The following is a 22,985-nucleotide window of genomic DNA, read 5'->3' on the forward strand; positions in this document are numbered from 1 at the left end:
ATAAAAACGGTTTTTTATCTTCGCTGTTTTTACTTGGTGTCCGTTTATTGGGCTTGTAACTCTTCTTTCGTTAAGGCCGTGATATACCCACTTTTATCCAGTTTTTTGACTAGCAAGTTGTGTTAAAGAAAATGAGGAAGAGCAGTTAGTAGACAAGAAATAAAACTAAGTTTGGCCACAATGTGCTGCTTAGTAATCCTCTACTATCTTGGGCTCGCTTTGACATTAGCTAATACAAAAAAACTTTTGAGATTGTCTCTTTATGTTCCCCAGTACTATGCTAGAATCTTGTCTTTAAGACTAGTGCTGTAGTTTCAAGATTTAGAGCTATTATGTATGTCTTCTTCATTAGCCCGACTATTTATTACAATAGCATCCAATGGACACCTAAAGCAGCTAACATATTAAATTCCCGAAGTCGTGACATGAATAGGTTTCCTAGGCCTCGTTACAAAGAGGAAATAAAACTACAATTAACATTACAAGTTTCCTTCCTTTTTTTTTGTTTACCATATTGTTTTCCACTTTAATATTATTGTTCGTCCCTAAAAATGTGCGAATATGGCAGCAGTGTCAACAGACATCGTAAGAGGGCGGTGATCCTAAATATTAAAAAGAAGGGGTATCTTGAGGTTTTAAGTTTGAAGAGGCATAATGACTGGTACCTTGATCGAATTAAGTTCATTTTCGTAGTTTATTAGGTTTCTCCTGTCTTGAAGTACTGCTCATTATGGTCCGGTAAAGTTTGCATTTCTTCTTTTTCCTTTTATAGACTGTTTCCATGTGCCCCAATGTTGTGGCAAAATATGCACTGCGAGATTTATGCTAACTATATTTATGATTGTGTAGCGCGTTACTTTCGTAACACCTGCATACCATCTCTGTGTGCCCAATATATTGACCAAGGTGCACTGCGCGTCTTTGTACTTGCACTACTACGGGAAAAATGATTTCGTTGCATATAAAGCAATTAATGTTGTGAAGTCCCTTTTCTATTGTGTTATAATGGTCAGTGCGTTGCCGCTGATGTCGCTTCTATTTTCGCCTACCGTTATCAAAATATTAAGAAAAATGAAATTATAAAAATAAGACCCTTTTTTAAATCAAAAGTAAAGAAAACATTATATATTTTGAAACTTTAAAAATTAGTTAGTAAGTGCACATAAATAGCAATATTTACTAATAGTAAGTAGATACGGCAGCTTTAGGATTTTGATCCTACTATTTATTTGTGCTTTTCGTGTATTATATAATTCAGTCTCATTTTGTACCGTTATTTTAAATTGTATCTGTTCATGTTTACTTCATAGTCTGGTTTGAACGTTTTCTACTACTGCTATACTTTTAGTTCTCACTCGCAAAAGATTCCCAACGTACATAAAGGGTTTTGCGTTTCGTTCACTTTTTGTAAGTGTAAAAATTTTACTGCTCCTGCTATATTTAGTATATACAACTTCAACTTTCGAAGTAAAAATTACATTGAACTTTTTATCGTAAAAGCTAATAGTCAAATTTAACTTAATTTTTCGGCACTTACCTTTTTATAGAACAAATTCTTTAATATAAAATTTATAAACTAAGATTTTTTGCAGCTAGTTAGAAATATCCAAGACAAATACATATATATTTAATTGCGTTAAGCCGGGTACATTCATAGTATTTAATATAGTTTCGAAATTTGATGTTTTTTATTAAAAAGCATAACAGCTTTATTCATGTATATCATTATTATTTTAATGTTGAATAACTTTTAATTAACAGTTTGCACATTATAAAAACAGCTGTATAACATTTTCTTATTGTAAACCTGTTCAAATTTTCCTTACCTATCCTTTAGATCAATTCTCATAAAAAGTGGGATCTATAAAAAAAGAGGAGTATTATATTATTTTAAAAATTCAAATACAAACTAATATTATGATATCATAATTGTTATGTTATAGTGTTCTATAATTTCATAAAAGTATACGTTTATTTATGAGAACAAAATAACTTGAAAATTTTTTTATTGGCACCATGAACTTTTTTCTCTTTTTAAAATGTTATGGTTTACGTTTGAATTTGAGTACAGTTCAGAACAGAAATTTATAAATATTTAATTGCTTTATATACATTTTATAGCCACAAAAACCAAGTTCTACCCTTTTATCATCACCTAAAAACTTCCTAAAAACTGCCCTTAAATTATTTTTTTTTATCAGGCCAAGTTAGTAGATCATGTAATTATATCAGTTATTTGACCACCATTGACTGTTATGACTTTGTCTTCTCCAAGAATTCCACTTCGCGGAGTTTTTAAGATTATACCATATCATTTGCTGTATTAGTAAAGGGAATGGTAGAACCAGAACTTTTGATAAATTTCTCATGCTATCCTCTACAGAACCTCTAAAGCAAGTACTTCTTGGGAGGCGCGTATTATAAACATTATAATAAATCGAATTTGCTCTTACAAATAGATATTGCAACTTATTTACACGTAGCGTTATATAATGGCTGCGTTTTTATTCTTATAATATTATTATAACTATTTTAACTGAAATGCAATTAGCCAACAAATTGTTTAATGACCAATCTCAACCTCTAGAGTGCCCTCAAAAAAGTCCTATATAAATTTCAGTATTTAATAATTTCTTATTAAAACCTGGTGCTAAAAACTATCTTTAACCAGTTCAATTATTTATTAGATCAACAATGTTTATTTGTAGTATTATACAGTTAATATTAATCTAATACTATTTATTTACTAATACTATTTATTTACATCAAAACTAATCCCTTCTTAATATATTAAATACTAGTATACCTGGTATTAGTGTTAATATTAAAAAGAATAATCGCTATTTGTATAACAGTACCAGCTAAAAATTAGTATAAAAAAATATAAAAACATAAGTTTACCGGTCCAACACTAATTAGTAAGGAAAAAAAAAAGTGCTATAGTGCTGTTAAGCAACCTTGTTTATTATAATGTACATTACTTATAACGTACTCCACCATACTTTTTTAGGGTCCTAATTAACTATATCAAATTGTTTAACGAAAAAACCTTGCATTCATCTTCTTTCAACAAACAATGGGCGATGGTAATCATCATTTATAATAAATAAGTTTTTTTTCATTACAATTGTAAAGCGAGCATAGGATTTTCAGGAGGTACATAACTTTAGGAATTTCTATTAAAGTAATTATAAAATATAAAAAATCTTGGAATTTGGACACAAGCGAAAATTGGTTTTTTAAAATTTCTCTTTTTCGAGGGGCATAGTTATATAAACTCCGAAAAGTGGGACTTTTTTTACAAGGTTTTAGCAGCAATGGTTTAAGTATCTCATACTCTCTTGTTTTTGAAATAACCTCGGATTTTTGAGGCATCCCCTCACAAGTCCCCTTAAGTTCTTTTAAAAGATACTTTGCAGGCGAGTTTTCAAAAATCTTTAAATGATTCCCGTCGTCAAAGGCTAAAATGATAGTGAGGTAGCAAAAATTTATCTGGTTGTTCCAACTGAACCCTTAATGATTTGTCTCTCTGGTCAAGTCTCTTGTAAGAGCCTATCGCCGCTATTTGATTTCTCCATGTGTATTTATAACTTGTTCTCATTGGAACGTCAACTTTCATTATTCTAAAAACATTATTAAAGTAATCACAACCAGTTCGTGGAGTGTACCTAATAAAAAAATTTCAGTATGGTATTCAGAAAGAAGCGCTTTGATTACCTTATTTAAAATAGCGTGCTTTCGTGTAAAAGGAGTGAGATTATTCCAATTCTGGTATTAAAGGACGATCAGATACTTCTAAAGTCATTCCTATGGCGCGTTTATTGTCAGAAGGGTATATAAAGTTCTCAGGGATAACTGTTGTTGAGGCTATCAACCAGCGATTCTCCGGGTATTTAATCAGTATAATTAAATAAACGCCTAAAAATAGGACTCTTTTCATAGCGTTCTTTTTAAGTAGCATATAATATTCTTTTGGAAATTCATCACAAATTTCTAGACGAACTTTTGGTTAAGAATTAAAGTAGTTCTTTTTTTTTTTTAGAAAATGATTGTTGTTATGATATTAATTTCTTTACCCGATTAGTAAGATCATTCGCATAAAGTCATTTCTTAAAAGGGAAGGGAGAGGAATCTTCCATAAGAAACCTCCAATTAGTAGCTTCGTAGAGCTCATTATAATAATGTTCCGTATAGTTCTTAGGCATCTCAAGGTATGAAGTCTCTTATTGCACAGCACTGGGTTCGGACAACTCCTCTGTTGACTGGTGAAATATTTTTTCTATAGAGCAGCTTTATTATTCGACGCCACTGTATGCCTAGTGGTACTTGTTCCAGGTATTTCTAGTTTTAAATATGATTCACTTACCGTTTCAAACAATTCCTCCTGCAAATTCTATAGTTTAAGTCGTTTTATTGAAATTAATGAGGTAAACCAACTTGTCATTCACACGCTGTAAAGCTCTAATTGAAAGCTTAAAATTTTCCTTATTTAAAAAAGCCTGGCTAACACAAACCCCATCCCAGATATCGCAGGTAAACTCATAATTATATTGATTGCGCCGTTTTAGTCATTTTCCGCCTCTTTTTCGGAGTTTCCATTAAATGCAAGGCAAAGTTCTATACTCAGGATAGATACCCTAATAGTTGTGTCAATTATGATACCTGTAGGGCCTGCTAACATTATGGGTATGACATATAACATACTAACAAGCTCCAATCCTCCAAAATAAGATCTGCTCAAGTTTATCATCATCCGTAAATACTGTGTCAGCATCACTGTACTTGCGATTTTTTGTTTGCATTACAAGACCATTAAACAAGTTATCAGTTATTTTTGGCGTCTAAACTTACTGGCAGCGGTTTACCACCTTCTGCTATATCTAACGAAGTTGCATCTACTCCTTTAGGAATAACCCCTTCTGTCGATCACGCGCTGAGAAATGAAGGACAGAAACCATCTTATTTTTTAAATCAGTTGATTGGTAAAAACCCAATGCCTCTCCATGCGAGAGTCCTCTAAATTGTAAAAACGCTGGTCTAGCATATAAATTATCTCATACTCATCCTTACAAGTAAAACAAAACTATATGCGGTTATAAAATTTTTGTCAGATGACGCACGCCAAGTAAAGGTGTTTGCGCCTTATATAGATGTGGTATAATAAATAGTTTCGTTTTAAGAAAACTTACCCTCCACTTCTATTAACCCAAAAGCACGCGCAACTCCCTTTAGTAAGTGCAATCGTGTTTACTAAAAACTCTTAAAATTGCCCAATGACGGAGCGAATGAACTCGACTTTAGATGAAGCACGCCAAATAGCATAGTATGTGCCCCAAAAGGCGTTTATATTATTTTCACGTGTTTGTAAAAATATAACTGCCACACTACTTTTTTTAACTTGGAGGGGAGTAGGTTACCTAACTTATGATTATTATTGTAACTTTCACACCCCGACCCGAAACGATAATGCCGTTATCTCCATCTGGCCAGTTAGAAAAAGTTGGAAAGTTGGAAAATGCTAGACTCTTAACGTCTTCGAGCATTTCGGTTGGAGGTTCCTTTTTTCCCCCCCAAAATAGTTTAGTATACTCGGTCCAAATCTATGTCTACATTACCTCTTTAATACTTATTTGTGTAAGTTTGCGAGCTATTTAATTTAAATCAGGAAAGGCAAACGTCACATTGTTTCTTACATACAAATATAATGCTAGGTCAATGCAGTTTGAGCCACTTCGTTCAAAAGCTTCAATATCTATCCAATCTTTATTAAACTGCGTTATAATCGGCACGGTAAGCTCATTTCTTTAAAAATTATACTTATATACTCGCATCTAAATCCGAAAGCCTTACACCCTCGATAACTATCTCCCTCGTAGCAGTCGTTAAAAAAAATTGAGCAACATAATATTAAAACGGTTATTTACATCTTTTAGCTCGTTTTCGTATGCATAACGTAATTAGAGGCGAAAAAAAGAACTTATTTTATAAGCCTCGGATACATTCGTATCCATAATTAACTCCCTCTATAAGTTTCGTATTTATATGTATGCCCTTCTTTAAGTAAAAACCGATGATTGGACCACTAAATTGTCTTCCTTTTTCCAACATGACGATTACTCCCATTTGTAGCCCGTACATCATAATTTAATAAAAGAAGGACAGGTTGAAGAAATTGCAATTCCAAATCAGGAAACCGCCTTCTGAAGCCTTGGTAAAAGTTTTTTTGCTCTACCTCAAATTGTTTAGTATGAAGCGCTTTACAAGGGCCCCCAACCCATGAGGTCTTTCTAATTTCCTCTTTAAAAGCTTACTTATTCTTTGAAATAAAGTAATTTCTCCAGTGTTGAGTGGTAAACGCTATTTTTAAGGTTTAGGAAATTCAGAGGTAGACCTTACCAAGTTGAAGATTTCCAACGACCTTGTTTATTGCAGATACCTTTTATAGATTCGCAAATGGTCAAAAGCGGTTCTGTACTAAGATTATTGTTTCATAATAAAAAAGCTGGCTTTTTAATGGGGTATTATAAATAGAATAATTTTTTCTTTCATAAGCCTTTCTTTAAAGAGTATACCTTTGTGGTTCCAAGTAGCCCATCTTATACGTCCCCTCTCAATCAATCTTTGCGGTAGGAGCATAAGGCATTTCAAGGTTTAGAGGCTTGTAATTGGGTAAATTTTGTCTTTTTGTCACCGAATTATAGCGCTCTGCAGTAATTAAAGCTGTTTATTTACTCGTGGTAACCCTTAAAATGACGTATAAAAACCTCCGTTTTTGCATCCACCCCATTAATTGTAAATCGTAATTAAAACGTAAAAAACATGCCCCTCTAAGTTCTAATAACTATTAGAAATCGGATAAAAGGAATGACGAGTAGCAAAGGGAAGTAAAGTACTATTTTTCCGCTTGAAAGTTTAATAGCAAAGTAAGTACGATAAATGAAAATATTGTAAGTAGGTTACTTCATATCCGTAACAGGGTTCAAGCTTTCCAAGAACTTCCAAAGTACTAGGTTTCTCTTTAACTTTAAAGTGCTGGTGCAACACCACTAAGTAAATGCTTTAAATCCGCGTTTGATGAATGACCTTTTTTTTCGGACTTCAGGGCGGTAGAGAGAAACTCAGCTTTAGGTAAAGTACGCCAGTTTTTTTTGTGTCTACTCCAAAAGACTTCCACTTGCTTGTTTATTATTGATTTAAAATCAAGTTTTTGTAAAGTGTCTCTCAGATCAGTTGGGAGACTTTTTTTCTCCAAAGCTGGAACCATTGAAATAACGAATAACGTAGCGAGTATTTATATTATATTTAGCGTCTTTTACTTATAGATGAAACTGAATTAACAGATTGCTAGATAAAGTAACCGACCACTGAATTAATGCCACTGGCGATAACTTAGTAGACCATTGGGAAATTTTAATCCAATAGCTGTGAAATATAATCCAAATACAACTTATCGAGTTTAGTTTTATCTCTTTTTGAAGAGTGAAACGTGCCGTCGATAACAAGTCTGGTAAATCCTTAATTCATCTCGTATTTTTGAGAGATTTTTATAGCTTTTATCATCATTTTGGATAATATAGTGGTTAAAAAGCTTAAAATTATCAACAGAATAAGGATTTACAGTTATTAATAAGGAAAGAACAGCTAACATGCCTTAAAGGAGATTATCACTGAAAATAGGATCATAATATTATTATCTTGCGCTATAATAAAAATTACTTTTAAATTAAGCTAGTAAAACATATACTTTCTCACTATTTTATAGAATACTTATATTATACTTAAAAATTATTTTGCTATAACAATGTTAACATGTATTATGAGATTGACTAAAAAATTTTACCAATTACAATTAATGTTTAGGAAGCAACCTTTAGAAACGCTGAGTAAAATAAGGAAAAAAAGGAAAACAGCAATTGATAACGTAGTATCTATTTATATACAAATATAATAACTAGCTATTATATAAATTAATAATTTGCAGCAGTATACCTACGGCAGTACTAAGAGGCAGAGCCTTATGGCTTTGACAGCTATAGTTAATGCGCAACGTGAAAGCTCCCAATATATGTTAATCGATTTTTTGTTGTTTACAGTAGGCTTGCTTATTAACATTAGGCCAAGCAATTAGTTTTAACCGCTTTTCGTCAAGAATAGGTCTAAAATTAAATACTTTAACAATGATGGAATGTTGCAAAATGTTTTTATAGTCGTTACCAATGTCGTAGTTTAAATATAATATTTGTGGGTGTCCACCATCTAAGCTAAGTTTTTTATAAGTAGCTGTAAGGCAACTGAATAAACCGCTTTCTTTCTTCAAGTCTGGATTGTAGACGCTATTATTTAGCCTTGAAGACTAAGCGCAGGTAAGTTTGTAATGGATACCCCAAAATTTACTTAGCAACACGTGAAATGAATGTGGTGTTGCAAAAAATGTTTTTTAGCTTCCTAACAATATATTAAATGTTGCCATAATATTGCAAGTCTTAGTGAGGAACCACCTTACAAATTGTCACCTTACTTCGAGGGTCTTTACTTGGTCCAACAGTACCTTTTTTTTTACATGATTTCAAATATAAAGTTTTTCTTTGAATTTCATTGATTATTATCCAAAAATAAAATTTAATCAGTATGATTTACACACTTTATTTATACAGAGCTTTTGTACCATTTTAAAAAGTTTTAACGAACTACTTTAAATATCATACCTCACACTAAAATTACCCTAATTTAGTTTTTTAATAAAATGAGGATTACATACAGTTTATTAGGTAAACTTAATGCACATTATACGTAATAATGTATTAGTTCTTAATCAATATAAAAGTTTTTTTTATTAAAAAAAAGATTCTTTGTCTGAGGAATGTTCCATTTACGCAACCTTGCAGTGGCTACATATAAACAATTATTTTTTATGTGCTCGCTAAGAGGGGCAACAGCTTCTAAAAATATTCTAAGCAAAGCAAATTTCCTATTGTGGAAAAGTTATTTGTTTAAAATTTGATTTAATTTAATTTAATGTTTCCTTAACCTTACAGTAGTCGCAGGGGGCCTCACAGATCTGGAAATTATAAATTCAGATATATATCAGGAATCGTTGGATATTACGCTCAGTCGTTCATGGCACCTTTCGATGAAGTACTCCCTTAGGCTGATAACAATTCGCTTCAGCTATCTATGTTACTTCTGAAGTTAGCAGCACTGGAAGTCCGAGAGACTCCTCGAAACTACTAACGGTATTATCGTTTAACTACTGTTTTATTTTTGGTATTAGTTTATGAGGTAAGAATGTAGAACTCCTGTAAAGTTTTTTTGCAACTTCCAGTTGTTATCTCTAAAAAATTATAATGGAGTTATGAAGCAGAACAAACTGGTCTTTTACGTTTGCATAATGAAGTTCAGACGAAGAGATAACTGATGGTGATGACGAGCACATAACCGAAAATAAAGTCATTTATGAAATCTGACTTCTAGAATCTGACAAGGAGGAAGAGTTATCAGATAACGAAAATGGAGAAGTAGACGCTGGACTGTGGTATTTGGGAAAAGACGGGGATGTGGCAAAAAATGGCAACACCAAAAAACGTTAGAACAAGAACACAAAATATAATAACATTTACCCGGAGTAACTGCTTGATCTTAAGGGGGAAAATGCTCCCATAGGTTGTTGGAAAATTTTTTTTGATGAAGAAATTATTAACGTAATTGTTGAAAATACAATTAAATTTTAGTCATCAAGCATATCAAAGCTCGTGAAAAAGAAGCTAAATTAACTAGTCGAAGTGAACTATTAGCTTCTCTTGGCTTATTGTAGCTTGCTGGTGTTATCAAGATTGGCAGGCTAAACATTGAGCAACTATGAGCCACAAATGGTACAGGGATAGAGATCTTCAGACTTATTAAGTCTATAGTGACATTCGGTTTTCTTATGAGATACGATAAAGACACCCTGCCCAGAAAGGAAAACTACAGATAAGTTGGCACCAATACGGCAAATTTTTAATTTATTTGTCGAAAACTGAAAAAATTCCTCTGTTCCATCGAGTATCCAAAAAGATGAAATAGTGGAGACTTTTAGGGGACTTGCAGCTTCAAATTAATTTATGCCAAGTAAGCCAAATAAATATGGTGTCAAAATTTTCGCTCTGGTGGATGAAAATGTCTCATTACTAAAAATTTGGAGGTACACATTGGATCTCAACTGAGGGGACATTCAAAGTCTTGCCAAACTCCACACAGCTTATGAACCAGTGTGGAATACTGGAAGAAACATACCATAGATAATTATCAGTGTTAAATTAGTTGATGTTAAGTAACTGAACCACCAAGTGACTACTCTGGGTACAATTAGAAAGAATAAACGTGAAATACTCCCCCACCCCCCAATTCTAAGTGCTAAAATCAGTCCACCATTTTCAAGTATATAGGAATTCCGAAATAAATCCACATAATTTCCTACATCCCCAAAAAAGGCAAAGTTTTGCTTTTATTATCAAGCCTTGCATGAAACTGACAGCATTGATAAGAATACTGGAGAAAAAAAGAAACCTGAGATAATAAAAAGCACAATCAAACCAAGGATGATGTAGAGATGGTCGACAAATTATGTGCTTCGTATAATTAAGTCCGTAACACAAGGCGGTGCCAATGGTAGTATTCTTCAGTATGCTTAACGTGGCTGGTATAAATTCTTAATATATTAAGGAAGCGTTGAAAAAAGGAAATTTATGAAAAGAAAATTTTTGAATATCTATTCATTTGCACTTATTGACGTACATTTGAGAGAGCGTGCGATAAACAAAAATATAGTTTGGGAAATATAACTGCGAAATAAATGAAATTTTAGGTGTTCAAGAATCGGAAAAATTCAAGAAAGCGACAACCATAGAGGAAACTGTTCTAAGTGTAAGGGTAAACAGCAAAAAACAAGATATTATTGCGCAAAATAGAAATATACTTGTGTTTAAACATTCCTTTGATCTTTGTAACGATTGCTGCTAAAAAATAAGTAATATTTAGTCAAGTGAGATGCCCCTCTAAACAAAATGTTTTTGATATTTTTATTTTTTCTTACATTAAATGAACTTCATTATTTTTTCAGCAGTAAAATATGGCGTTTAACTTACAACATTTGAAAAAAAAATTAAAATTGTAAGACTACGTCATGGGATGTATTCGTTGCATTCTGATATATTTGATGGAAGCCTAAATGTGATCTGTTCCTAATATCTCAATAAAAAACAACAATTGTTCAAAAAATTAAAGCTATTTTTTATTTAATATAAAATTAAAAAATTTAAAATGCCAGGAGGTCTGAGAGACCTTCTGCGATTGGGTTAAATAATTTTGTTTTGTTCGGTGTGAATCCATTACGTTTTTTTAATTGACTAAGACTATTTTAAATCATGACCTATTAAGACGCAGATAGTGTTTGTATTCAGTATAACCTCACCCTCAAAATTTTTATATAGTTTTACTAGCCACAGTTTAGGGGCTTGGGTAGGATTCAAACGTGGTCAACTGAAATACATTATATTTAAGAGGAAAAACCAAGAAATTTCCTGTTCGTTAAAAGTATTATAATTATGACGTCATTGTTACCAAAGAATGATATATAACTAATTGAAATAGAAAATAAGTAACTTTTAATCCACTCTTTTAAATTTTTTGGAAGGTTAAATCAAACCATCGAATAGCGTGAATTTGATAATATGTAAAGATTATTAACTGTAATGCTACTACTAATATAATCATTTTGGCATTGATTTATTTATTTTTTTTAAGTATCTACTTTTTATCTAGGTCCAAAAATTTAAGAACTAAATAGCTTACAATAGCTAATAAAATAATGTGGTATAATTAAAATGTAACGACTCTGAAGAAAGTTAATTCTGTAAAGATGAAAGGGAACTGCGCGACGAGAAGTAAGTATAATAATTAGTAAGATTATATGTTTATTTGAAATATTTGGATAAGTAAAGAATAAACCAAAAAAAAAAAGAAACAGAACCAGAATAAGGTCAAGGGTCAAGAACAAGGAGAGGAACAGAACAGGGGACGATACCTGACCATAAAGAGAATAAACGAAACTTAAGCTTTCCTGTAGCTCACCAAGTCCATATGTGGGTAATGTAATAAATAATTAAGCGGACTAATTAATGAGGGGAAAGGACTTAGAAATAGAAGGGTCTAGTACCGAGTGTTAAATAAATGGGCATAACATTATAGGCCAAATTGATGTAATAAAGAACTAATTAAAAATTGGAAAACTGTAACTATTTATCTGATAGCTTATAATTTTCCCCAAAAAACCTGTTAACTTAACGGGCTAGTAAGAGAATTAGAATAACTTTACATTGCATAGGTCATCTTATTACTTGTATGCGATAAACAACTCTAAAAATACAGACAGCCCTCCAGTTTATTTAGATTCTGATATCTTACCTTATTCGAAGTTAATTTATAAGTATATATAACAATATACAAAAGAAGAAGGTATCTTTAAAGGATATTTAATAATTCAAAACCCTTTCGTTAGTCAAAAAATCTGGTTTTGTTCTAAATATCTATTCCAACGCGTTCACTCGTCCGCTAAACAAACGCACTTTTCTAATTCGCTTATGTCATTTTTATTATAATTATTCGCTAACAAGAATTTTGTTTACAAAATTTTTCTAACTGGTATAACTTGAATCATATTCGTTACTAGGGGCTTTTTAATTAAACTCTATGGCGTTTTAGAAGTACTTCTTTGTATATTAACTAATAGCTTCCCGCTTTCCCGTACTTTTACAAACCGGTTCCATTATAGCTGGACCAAGTCAATTATCTTTAATATGCTTAATATTGTCCCAGAAATATATTACATTACCTTTCTTACTTTCTTCCTCCTTTTCTTCATTATGTTTTATAGAATCCTTATTTTATTTAATAATGTTATCTCATCAATCAATTTACACTAATGAATATTAAGCTCAATAGGTTATTTGACTTAATTGGCTTGCTTTCTTTAACAAACTTTTTTAAAATCTGTTGTAACCATAAATAAATTTATCCAGAATTGTCTTATTTTATTCCTTGCTTATAATATTTATTTGCAAGAGCTTGTAGGTAAAATCGATAATTGAATTTACTAGAGGTAGCCCTGTAGTCAACTACAATTTGCCATCTCTAGTGCTGTAAGAGATCTTATCTATAACAAGTACAGTTTTATAGCTTCTCAAAGATAAAATGAAGCTACTTAAGACCTAGTCCAATTACAAAAAATATCTCCGTCCTGGAATGCTTACTCTACCCAAAAATGCTAATATAGGTTATTTCAATTTATTAGCGTTGAGTTAATTACCAAATTATACATTATAGAGCATTATATATACGAGTTGTTAATCGGCATTAGAAGGAGTCTCGTAAAGAAGTATAACGAAAAGTCCCAAAAAGTAATAACTTATATAATTAGTGCACAGTATATTCCAGACTGTAAGATATTATAATCCAGAATTAGTAAAGATTTGAAACACGATAATTATTTATTTAAACAATTTAAGACTATTGGGTAACACGCTCCGTGCGTGCAATTCCTATTGCACACGAGCGTACGCTCTCGAGGGAACAAAATATATTCCTTGGTTTACGTATAAGGAATTGAGTACTGCACGTGCTCTATATAAATGTAGCCCACGCATATGCTGCAAAATTTTTTTAACCTCTTGTTCTTATTTCTGTAAGGTTGACTTGACGCTGCTAGAGAGTCAATATTGTCAAATAAAATTTTACAGTGCTTTCAGTTCTTCGACCACGTAATTATATTACGTTAAAGTATTTAGTGTTTGCAGTATGAGGTCGAGGGCTGCGCTTGTATAATTGCAGCCCATGCATACACTGCTTACTAGCTTTTTAACAACTGTTGATTTTACAGGCCGGAATTCTTAAAAAATAACTATAAAACGATACATTATATAATATAGTAATTAGATATATTGTAGATATAACACAATATATTAATGATGTCGGAGAGCTTAAAGCACTAAAAATTAATTTAATATTACTGGGCTCTCTAAGGGCACCAATAGCCGAGCATGCATGGGTCATATTGTGTATATGCACATGCAGCCCCTCGATTTCTCTTACTATTAACACAACCGAATCATTTCTCCCATTTCAACGCTGTCCTATCCCTCACCAGTTTGGCCATTATAATATTATAATAAATTGGGGGTTTAGATTTCGTATACGCCCTCAAGTGCCCCTGATTTAATATTCACCTTATTTATTATGATGAGTACGCAATTTTTTACTTTCTCCCCTTCTTTGCATATATATACGTTAAGCGTCTTCCTCTCCGAGGAAACAGATATTTCTATAAAGTGCATCTTTACGTATTTAAGCTGTTGTTCTCAACTTTTGTTCTGCGATCTCAGCCCGCTTCTTTTTAGTGGTCATCTTCTTAACTCTATTTCTATTATAATTTAGTTCCACATTCTTCGCTAACTAACATAACGATCGTTTCTTCTACCTTTACCTTTATCTTTACCTTTAAATCTTTCCAGTATTTTTTGTTCTTCCAATCACATTTTTGCGCATCATTTTAAAACATAATCGGGTACTTTATAGTGCTTACCAAGGGCAGCAGTTACCATAACAATTTTAAAAGGCTGCCTTTTAAAATATTACTTCCGTTGGAACACCAAATGCGCGTAGGTAAAACAATTCTTAGATCGTTTAGGAAAGGTGTGAACACGACTATAGTGCAGTACTACTAATTAACTATGTTAATATCGTATATACTATTGTCACCCCTATTATTCGCTGCTACTTCCTTTTTTAAATGGTTACTATTCAGCCGTAAGTCAAAGCGCATTCATTCTCGTTAATGACGTCGACGATTAGCTTAGCACTTAGCTAAAATGTGCTATTTTTTTTTATTTTCATCATTCTATCCCCTCTTTGACAAAGTATTTTCCAAATATGGTTAGGCATTGCGTCCAGAGGGAAATACTTTGGCTTTTAGAAAGAATTTTTTTTTCCATGTGAATTTATCTCGGGTCATATAAGATATTAAATATCTCTCACACTTTAAATAAATCTAAATAATTAATTTTGAAAGGCCTATAATTTTTGTGCTTAGGTTTCATACATCTTAAAAGTTAATAGGGGTCTTTAAATGGTCTCTTCGAGATTCAAATTATTAATGCGCTTCGTGGGTAACCACAAGCCCCAGCCAGTGTTGTAAATAGCTTTTACAGTTTAGCCCCCACTGAAAAAAAAAAGTAAACTAATGGAGCGATATTCGTTATGTTCTAGTTAACTCCGCGGAATTATTGGTGGCATCATTACAGTGGCCGTGTTCCCCGTGTTTAAAATGGGGCGAGCGCTCCGCAAAATTTGCAAAACTGTATAGTAACAAGACACATGCGCGTTTTGAGGACCTATGCCCTTGTAGTGATTATTATACCCAATGATGGCAATTATAAATACCAGAGCATTTTGGCGCTTTTGAGATTAGCGTATAAATGCTTGTATCTCACGCTTATTGTCTGGGTGAGGGTGTATACAATACGATGAGCGTTGCTGCTTCTTTCCTACCTCCATTTCAGTGGCGTAGGCCCTATAGTTAGTACGTATCATACTGCGCGGACCGAGGGCAAAAATCAACAAAGCAGAAAGGATGGTTAATTGCCACCAGGCAATTAGCAATGCTGTCCACAGCAAAGTTATTATATAAATATGCGATAATAAACACTAGTTTTTAAGTAATGAGCGTGCAGGTGCCTAAAGAAGATAATTTCAAAAGAATATTAATAAACAAAAAATACAAAAAAGTATTTGTAAAATATTTGAAATCTCAACACAGTGAGGAAAATTACTTGTTTTATAAAGTTAAGTTATTAATCTCTTATTTAATGTAACATATACCTTGTAATAATATTATTATAGATTTCATACTTGTTTTTATTCCAGCTTTAAACTAATAAACTGTTTTAGTAAATAATATAAGTTTTTAACTTTATGAGCTGATTTTATAATAATAAAACTCATAAGTCAAAACAAATATTGTTATACAGTTATATTGCAAACTTTCTATTATATATTGGAGTTCGACTTTCTTATTGAATACTCAACTAATAGGCAGTCGAGAAATATCGCAAGTATAACACCAGCTCAACTAAAAAAAAGTTAGCTCTAGGTAACGATTTATTTTCACAGCTATAATATATAATGATATTTTAGATGTTATAGCCTTACGTATAATAGAACGCTTTATAATCCCAAATAGTTTTCAAGAGGTCAATGTTTCTGGTTTTTTGGTTTTTTTTATATACACCCTTGAGCTTATAAAATCCTGTCTGGCAACTAATATTTGTAGAAAAGAATGGTTATAATAGATCTCTATTACTTTATAAACGTGTCTGGATTATGTGGAAAAAGTACTAAAGTCAAAAGTTTCTTTTGTAAGGTTAATTATTCTCTCATGACTATTTAATATAACAACGAATGTTATTGAGACTGTTAACGATATAGCACGATTGCATGAAAATGTTTTTTATTAATATAAGTGAAGTATCCTTAAAGAAATCGCTACGGGTTCCCTCTTCCAATTTAGAAAATATTTTTGATAAGCTACAGCAAGAGGTTTACTTTTTTATATCACGCAACTATCATTACACTAATGTTTACAAGGTGTATGAAGCTATGTATCAAGATTGCTATGCCCGGTTTTTGAAAGATAATATATATATTAGAAAAATGTTTGCATGAGTTAAAATAAGAAACAATTACTTGGTGAATGTTGAAGCTTAAGGCAAACTAAATAAAAACGCTCTCAACATTTCAGACAAACGAACTTTTATATTATAAGAAAAATTGATAATCCTTATTATATAAAGTTGTTAAAAAATTTTACACAATTTTTTTTTTAAAAGAATAGAAGATAGTAGCAGGCAAGTTTAGTGACTATATGAATAATTGTAGTATAGGCCTTGACATACGAAATATAAACGGTATGACTTAGTGGAAAAGAAATTAGTAATTACCTCCAATATATATTTTGTGGATCACTCGGTAGCCAGTCAAAAGGGTCTTCAACGCGAGTAGATTGGTATAATGCGTTTAAATGAAAGGCCATAAATGACTTCATGAAGCAAGGCGCGAATTTTAGATATAACTGATTTTTTTTAGCCGCTCTTACTAACATGTCCCTGGGGACGGAACAGGAATCGTTTCGAACATGCAGAGCGTACAAAGTTGTACGGAAGTCTCGAGGACAGACGCGGACGACCTTGGAAGGAAAGCAATAACCATAGGTAAACATCACTCAATCAGGAGACCTTGCTCCAAACGCTTTCGTCCTCCACTAAGTGCTACTTTAGTTTATGGACGTTATAATTGTTGTAATGTAAAGCCTTTAATATGTAGGAGTAAACACTTAACTAAATAAGAAAATTTTAACAATATGTTAAACCTAAATTACAACTATCCAAAGGAAACTAATTAACTAAGGAAATCTGGAAATACCTAGAAATACTATCATAACTGGAAATTGTTGTTCCTAAAGTCTCCTGGATTTCATAGTAAAAAAGAATATATATTATTATTGCTGATTACAGAAAAAGGGTGTTTACGAGTAGCTTCGAGGACTGTAAGTCTAATTAAAGTGTTTACCTTAAGGCACCTATATTTTATCAAAATCTTACAACTGCAAATTATACTAGCCTTAAGTCTTAAAACTAATGTATTAATAATATAAATTGTCCAATATAGTATAAAAGTATATTTCAGAAAATAAAAAATTATTATATAGAATTATTAAAGACTTAAAAGCACAGTAATAAATTAATGAGTTCGACGACTCCCTGAGATCCCACCACCAAAAAAACGGCGTGCGTTGATATATATATAACCTGGCACGCTATTCAACTTTCTGAAGATAGTTTATTTCTCCCTCGCAAATAGAGGAAAAGAGTTTAAGAAGACAACAACAATTTATCAGTAGCCACCATCATCAACGAGTTATTGCCAGCCTCTTGAATTGATTAGTTGTTTAAACTGTGACCTTGCAAGGCTTTATAAAACGGCTAAATAAAGAGATCTGCTTTTGTAATCCTGCTAATACTTTTATTGATATTCTACTAAACAGGAGCAAGAATACATAAATAGAAGCAGTCAATTTTCACTGTTTTTCCAAAGAAGTTTTTCTTTAGGTTTCTATTCCAATTTCTACTATTACTACCGCTTTGTATGCCTTCAGTACTATTGAAATTAAGCCCAGGAAGAAAGTTAGAAAGTTTATAAAGTCGAGGTTGCTACTGTTATATCTGAACATGCAAGATTACTCTACCTAGTTGCTCGGAAGTCGTGGAGATTGTCGGTTTAAGATGCTGAAGTGTTATAAGGAAGCCCGTCAGCGCTAGCTACCAAAGTTTTTAAAACCCAACACCTCTTTGAACTTTCTTGTCAATGTTAAAAACAAATAAGGATCAAGTATTATTACTCATCCAAAATAATTTACTAGAGACATTTTTTAAAAAAACCAAATGCGCTAAAATTCAAAAAATACCGACTATTGAAAATAAAGATACTTGGCTTTTTAGCTAAGATAGTTGCAGATCTTTAAATAATTCCCAAGCGACCCTGTGAATTTTGATAATAACTATCAACTACTAATTAGTAGAATGATTCCACTTTTATTTGTTAATTTACAGATGTCATCTATTCTAATACCTGTATAGGCAAAGCTTCTCGACTCTAAGTTATAACATCAATTGTTCAACTTCATATGAAGCAAGCTCTTTGAGAATTAATATAGTTTAAATAAAGTGATGACTCTTTATAGTTTACTAATTTGGAAACTGGGTTGGTAACCATTGTACAAAAGGCAAACGTAAAATGCAGACTTAAGTAATTAATTTCTGTAGCTGTTAGCTCCTCATTAACTGGGATTGAGAAATAAAAATGGTAACATTTAATCTGCATTAAACTTTATTCTGGTTAAATCATCCTTGATAATTAGCGTTTCTAGAGTGTTTTTCGCAAATTCTAAAAACCAAATCTAAAAAACGGAATCTTCGCTTTCAGGTGGTGTTAGGAAATGAATCATCTTGATGCACGGTCCAAAAAACAATAATTTTTTACCAATTTTAAGAGCATTAGTTTCTAAAAGTGCAAACCAACGGAAATAACGAAGCGTCAAACATAGTATTTTTTTTTTATTTTTAGCTATATTATAATTTTTACCATTTACCGGAATTTCACCGTAGAGAGAGTAAATAAATATTATCATTTTAATCATTCTCAGTTTTTGTCTTAGCTACTATGATATGCTTTCCTCTTAAATTAGGCTATATAATCTAACTTTGGTATGCTAGTGTTAAATAGTGCTCCGATCCCTCAAGTAAAGATTGGGTATTAGTACACCTCTACGATCTTTGATTCTAATCGTTGCTAACCTCTCAACTGATGGAAAAAGTTTATTAGCGCAGCTAAGCTCGCGCAAGTTTAAAAAACTTCTCGACCGGGCATGTTATTATTAAATTAACTACCATTCAGAGCGTCTCGGTATTCAAGCCTTACCAACAGTATTATTGATATAAAGATTTATAGGATCTAACTAATCTTAAATTTTGCTTTGTACAGCACATATACTAAAACGGTAACAGAGCAAATAAGCTGTTAAACTGAATATCCTCTACTCTTAAATAACTTAGCTTAAAGCATCATATTTATAAATAAATATTACTAAGTTAAAACTTACTTGATAAATTTTTTCAGCACTATGGTTGAAAATTTATTAAGCATTTATAGATAATTATTAAATTGCATCTTGATTCAATAAAGGTCTTCAGGAAATGACCTAAGGTATTTCCGAAAACATGGTAAAATAAATAAAAAGAAACGTTTAAGCAAGTTATGTAACAAAACCGACGTTAATAAAAGTGAGAAAAAGCAGGTGTTATAAACTTTTGCAACCAAATACGGCTATTATGAATGGTTAAGGGAGAAGTAATAGATCTCAAGCTTGAAAACCTTTCAAGTTATCAGTACTAAACAAGCTAATAAATTAGTCTTAAAATAGTTAAAATGAATAGCTTTCTTTACCTCGCATCTAAAAGCAAATTTTTTCTTCTTTAAAGGAAATCTTCCAAAAGAATGCATAACAGCTGCAAATCCTCGAAGATTTTTTCTTTTTTCAATTTTTTTGTTCATCTATCTGAGATATTATTACCTTTATAAATGTTTTAATGGATTAATGGGCGGACAACACCTCGTTATCTTGCAGTTCAAATTCAGCTCCTTTCGTAAAAGGCACTTCAACTGTTCCTTAAATTCTTAAAAAGCGTTACGATCTTAAAATCGTAAGGTTCTTTAAAGATAGTAAGTGCCCTCAATTGAACTTTTTTAAGGATAAGATTTTATAATATAGAAGAAACAAAAAAAGTAAAACTGGTAAAACTTGGTGTATATACAACTAAATTAAAGCTGTGCACAGTCGAGAAAAGATTATATAAACAAGAGCTTGATATAATAATAGAGTTTGGAAACTGGGCACAGTAGAAGAAAAAGCATATTAAAGAACTAAGTGAAAGGCGTCTTAATACAAATAAATAGGACAGGCTCTTACTTTATATGAGAAGACGCCTTAACTAAAATAAATTCTGACTAATGAAAATAAAGCTGGGGCGCATGCTAGATCATTGTAAAAAGTAAGTTGCTACATGAACCAAAAGAGCTTAATTAATTTTAATGTTCCACACGAAAGAAAGTTCACCTTACATTACCCAGCTTCATAAATGACAAAGTAAACTGCATAACCACCCCCCCTACTTTCGATATTTATATAGCAAAGTTTATAAAAGCTCTTTCTATGTTCTTTTGTGTAAGAACATTAGCGCGCCTTAGAACCAATTAGTGTAAACCATAACTCTACTGCATTGACAGTTGTACGTCCAAGCATTGAGAACCAAGTTTCATATAAAAAACACTGGAAACACACCCAAAAATGCATTTGAAACAAAGCTCCAAAGTCAGCTAACATGCTAATGTGAAGCCAGCACAATTTCGAGTCTTTTTTAATACTACTGTCTCGATAAATACTCGGAAACCTTACAGTAGACCAAGATTTGTAGCAAGCCAAGTCAGAAAATTCCTCGCGATACTTTTTTGTTAATAGCATTAGTGCCCACGGCGAGGACTAGGACGGGGATAGAGCGCATCCGTTCCCGTTGATAGGACAACGAATCGTTAAGGAAATCCTGGCCGGATCCGCGCCTTAATTAACAAAGGGGGGTATACTTAGCAGGAACTGATTCTAAATCACGCCTGTAGTAAGCTAGTGCTTTGAATAAAAAGTGGGATGGGATTAAATTGCTGCTCTCTTTTTTTGAGTGGTGTGTTATGGTAAAAAGGGACAGCCTTCAATACTGTCTTTTATTTATATAAATTTTATCATATATATATTTATACATTTGTTCCTGCCTTTGGTATTCCATGTATGCAAAAGGTATAAATGTGGTCAGACCGTCCAGGTATAAAACGTGAAGCCAGTTTTGTTTGTTTCAAGCTAAATCCTAGTATTCCCTTTGAGTGCTAGCCCAATGGGCCATAATTAGCCTACAGTCGCAACTTACAGCGGAATTGTGAAATTAAGGCCCACTAAAAAAATGCATGTTAGTGACTAAAAACCAGTAGTTTATACTGCTAACAGTAAGCGTGATGATTCACTATTATAATAGCAATGCAATAATATATAAATTTTAAAAGCGGTTATAAATATAACAACTGATATTTCCTTTGTTATCGATTAATAAGTAATTCCACCCGATATCACCTTTATGGGCGATGTAGGGGTTACAGTTTTAAACTCTTGTCTTGGTGCAAAACAAAAACTTCAACACTATTAAAGGAAACAATAATTTATCAGCACACAAAAGGATATGTTAAAACGTATTTTTTTAATTTAGAGAAGGAAGACTTGTAGATATAAATTAAGCTAGGACAACAAAATTACTTGCCTCTTTTATTTTGGGTCAAATTTATAATTTGACTGCTTAACAAAATAAAAGCAAAAAATAATAAAATAAATAACTTTTCCTATTAAAAGTAAAGAATGAGTAGCTTGTGACCAAGTGCTATACATGGAAAAGCCTATTATACACACGTAGATATATAAACCGGGCACCCCGTTAGAAATTTTAATAGTATGAGCGCTAACCTCAGAGGATATTTGCTTCACCCCTTGTTTCGTAGTAGACGATACAGGCGCTACTACACCTTTAAAAGCTTTTACACGAAACTAACCAAAAAATAGTCAAGTGAGGTAAAGCGCTTGTATATTCCACTACTGATGAATTATAATTGTTTTGCTACGAGAAATAAACTATTCAAGTGAAAGATGTTCTCCCTGTTTAACTTATATCATAATGCTTAAGGGCTAAGAAACACCTCGCCTTTTTGTTTTTTTTGCACATTTATTTTTTTCCTAGTAAGAATTTATCCTTTATAATTACTTAATCCCTTATTTGGTATAGTAATAATTATCGGGTTTTTCTTCTTTACTGATATAACTTTAAAAGTTCTATAACAAATTCACTTTAGAAGCAATAATTTTTTATATAATTAAGCGGCCTCTTAATCCTTAATTTTATTTTTATAAGAGGTAGTAAAATAACACAACTGTTAAGTTGAGCAAGCAACAAAATCCTTAATTTAAGTTACACAATGTCAAGAACGACTTGTATATGGTTTTACTTAAAAAAAGAGTCCCTGTTGTAACCTTTTTTCTTGTTAATTAGTCCAGATCTCAATTAAAGTTCAAAGCTAAAGTTTCGTTAATTACGTGTAAGTAAACGGAACTTTTAAAAGTGACAACAATGATCAGTTGGTCTAAGCCTTATAGACAAAAGATGGGGCGAAAAATTTTACTAAAATGCAAGGTGCGTCCAATCTTATAGGTGACTTGGCTACCTGTTACCCATAGATTACAACAGTAATATTCA

General features: G+C 32.1%; 1 long non-coding RNA gene across 1 annotated transcript; it reads left to right on the forward strand.

The window, feature by feature from the left end:
• Positions 1-15,597: 15,597 nt before the first annotated feature.
• LOC135122251 (uncharacterized) lies at positions 15,598-16,807 on the forward strand. The gene is made up of 7 exons (XR_010279304.1): positions 15,598-15,706; positions 15,762-15,872; positions 16,123-16,180; positions 16,234-16,301; positions 16,361-16,450; positions 16,516-16,626; positions 16,675-16,807. It is a non-coding gene; the product is annotated as an uncharacterized LOC135122251 (long non-coding RNA).
• Positions 16,808-22,985: the final 6,178 nt, after the last annotated feature.

The sequence above is a fragment of the Zophobas morio genome, unplaced genomic scaffold (genome assembly GCF_036711695.1).
Source record: "Zophobas morio isolate AGI-343-1 ecotype UQ-CSIRO unplaced genomic scaffold, CSIRO_AGI_Zmor_V1 ptg001037l, whole genome shotgun sequence".
NCBI classification, from domain to species: Eukaryota; Metazoa; Arthropoda; class Insecta; order Coleoptera; family Tenebrionidae; genus Zophobas; species Zophobas morio.